Below are 3,405 nucleotides of genomic sequence, written 5' to 3' on the forward strand. Positions count from 1 at the left end.
ATCAGAAGTACCTCCAGTTCAACTTGGTCAAAATCAAGCTTATTGTATTTACCTTTCCTTTCCCATATTCCCATTATTTTACTTTCCCCATATTAGTAAATTGTGTTGCCATCTACCCAGTTGTCCGTGTTAGGAACCTAAGAGTCACTCTTGAATTCTTTCTTTCCCTCTGTACCCTACATAAAATCAATCACTAAGTCCTGCTCGTTCGGTCTCCTGAAGCTCTCTTTGATGCATTCATTCTCTCTCTCACCCTCTGTTACCCATACTCTAGTCCAAGGTAATCATTCAACACCTGAATTAATGCATTTCAACTGATATTCTTACCTTCGCTCTTTTCTCCTCTCCAATTTGTCATATCCAGAATAACATTTCCAAAGCACAAATCTGATTTTGTAACCCTCCTCCTTCAACACTTTCAGATCCATTGCCCTTTACAGTTAACTTCTAATGACTTAATAAAGCCTTTGTGATTCTGCTCCTGTCTCTTCCTATGTCCTCATCTTGCAGGCACCCCCTCTCACATTCTACGGTCTTCACTGAATTTCTTTCAGTTTTTGACCACGTTATATTCTGTCACATATCATGGTCTTCCCATGTGTTGTTTCTTCTTATGGACATTTTCTCTTCTCTCTCATTAATTTGGCTGATTTACAATAGATGCATTCCATGACTACTCCTTACACACACATATGTGCTCATGCACACACATACTCCTCCAAGATAGAAGTTCTTTTGTTCTGAGCTCCTCTAGAAATGTCTACTATGTCTAGCATATGACTTACTACGCTGTAGAAAATTTCAGAAAGTTAAGAATTGTGTTTTATTCCCATTACCTATTAATACCTATAAAAGTGCCTGTTCCATGGTAGACATCAAAAAATACTGAATGAAAGAACAAAAAGAGAATAGGTGCATAAATACATTCCATGGACAACCATTTTAAAGAACAGATTGCTTGTATAAGGTTTCAACCAATAATAAACTGTAGATATGAAATGCATAGATAGGTTCACCCACAAATCTCTAAACACCCTGCCATATTTCTAATCTACTAAAGACATAAGATTCTATATTGCTAATCAAAAGGCACTTCATATGCTTTAGATATCATACTTAGTAATGGCAGAAAATCTAGTTGTGAAATTTTGCCCTCATACAAGAAATACCCTACTTGTTCATGACAGGGGGTTACAGAGGTGCCTATGAATAATATTAAAGCTTATTTTCCTATTCAAGAGCTCTGAATTTTCTTTAATATCTTGGCAGAGATTCAGCTTAGATGATATATTCATGCACCATAAAGTGTGGAAAATACAATTTGTGTATAACTAAAAATTTTAAGACATGCTATCAAAAGGCCAATTTATGTACAGTTGAAACTGAACATGGTACCACTATAATGTGTGATTTCAGGAACTATGTTTATTTATGGGCCCAACTGATGTTCAAAGATTACTGTAAATTCTTTGAAGAAAGGGATCATGCTTTAATTATAATCTGTTGGAAAACAGTAGGAACTAAATCAGCATTTACATAATAAAAGAAGGAAACACAGCATTACAGAAACAGAAGCACATACACATACAAAGACAACTAAATCAAGCACCAGGATCATAAACCAAAGACATTATATTAAGAGTTGTTCACCTCTCGGTCAGAACTGTCATCTTCCAGTAATTAGCCAAAATGACCAACACAAAGGGAAAGAGAAGAGGCACCCCATATATGTTCTCTAGGCCTCTTAGAAAACATGGAGCTGTTCCTTTGGCCACATATGCGTGAATCTACAAGAACGGTGATATTGTAGACACCAAGGGAATGGGTACTGTTCTAAAAGGAATGCCCCACAAATATTAGCATGGCAAAACTGGAAGAGTCTACAGTGTTACCCAGTATGCTGTTGGCATTGTTGTAAACAGTCAAGTTAATGGCAAGATTCTTGCCAAGAGGATTAATGTGGGTATTGAGCATATTAAGCATTCTAATCACCGAGGTAGCTTCCTAAAACGTGTGAAGGAAAATGATCAGAAAAAGAAGGAAGGCAAAGATAAAGGCAGGTGGGTTCAACTGAAGTGCTAGCCTGCTTCACCTAAAGTAGCACACTGTGAGAACCAATGGAATGGAGCCTGAGCTGCTAGAACCTATCCCCTATGAATTCATGGCATTATAGGTATGAAAACAAAACAAAAAAAAGACCTCTAGACTGTAAAAATGTTTCTCTTCATTGAGTAGAACTGTGGTGTCCTCTTCCCCAAAGAAATATTTAAAGCAAATTTTAATTATGCCCCCCTCTACAAAAAAAAAAAAGAGTTGGTAAAACTGATGTGTGCATTCTTAGCCATCTAGACTACTGGAATCTACCTAGGGTTAATATGTTTTAATGTAAACTTAATTCTAAGAAAGCCAAAAGTTCCAGACACACCTTTCTTTGCTAAACAGCTTTTTATTGCATGGAAATGTGATAGAGATGTCTTAGAGTTCACCTCCACTTCTGAGCACATAGAAGATTATACTTTCCTGAACCCACACATTCAGGTGGGGCTGTATAACTATTTCTAGCTAATGGCTTGTAAACAAATATAATGTATGTCACTTGCAGATTAAATATTTCATTTCAGTGAGAGATCTTTAAATGCTTTCTTCCCCTGCTGCATCAAGGAGTTCCCATGATGCAGAATGTACAGCTAATGATGGTAGAGATTCTGTTAGTCTGTACTGCTGAGTGATATCATGAGGGACATTTGTCCACACCTACAGAGACTTTGACAAGAGATAAGCCTTTTGTTATTTTAAGTCTCTGAGATTTGGGAATTCTTTGTTATCACAGAATAACCTAAACTATCTGGATTAATAGAGCACAAATTTTCAATTACCAAAGGTATGTGAATTGTCCAAATGCACTAATGAACTTAACAAGGAAGAAAGTTTTCAGAAATCTGAAAGTACTTCAGTTTCACCTTTCAGAGACTACATCATGTGAAGATTCTTTGTCTAGTCTCTTCTTGAGAATAAAGTGACTCAATGTCTATATAAGTCTTTAATTACCTTGATATTTAACAGATGAAGTAGAGAAGTTAATATAGACAATGTAGTCTTAAGCATCTACCCTAGGGAGGTACAAAAATTGGTTGCCAGTAGCCGTGACCTTTAACTAACAGAAGAATGGAATAGCACTGGTCACCTTAGGGATTTAATGTGGTTGTTTAAGAAAAAAGATTGCCTGTTGAAGGTGGCCTTTGGCAGATACTGCTATATTTATGCTGTCGGCAATTCAGCCAACCCTGTGACTTTATGGTCCAGAAAAAGCAGACTAGGTTAAAATGACCTACTGCAATTTTTCACTAAAGAAAAATCATAAGATGCTATTGTCAGTAGCTTAAAACTTTGGGCTGGAAGAAACCT

At 36.6% G+C, this 3,405-nt stretch overlaps 1 pseudogene; it reads left to right on the forward strand.

Annotated features, from left to right (window-relative positions):
- Positions 1-1,689: 1,689 nt before the first annotated feature.
- On the forward strand, positions 1,690-2,173 carry LOC105814537 (annotated as a pseudogene).
- The last annotated feature ends 1,232 nt before the right edge of the window (positions 2,174-3,405 follow it).

This window comes from Propithecus coquereli, unplaced genomic scaffold (genome assembly GCF_000956105.1).
Source record: "Propithecus coquereli isolate 6110/MARCELLA unplaced genomic scaffold, Pcoq_1.0 Scaffold30, whole genome shotgun sequence".
In the NCBI taxonomy this organism is placed as follows: Eukaryota; Metazoa; Chordata; class Mammalia; order Primates; family Indriidae; genus Propithecus; species Propithecus coquereli.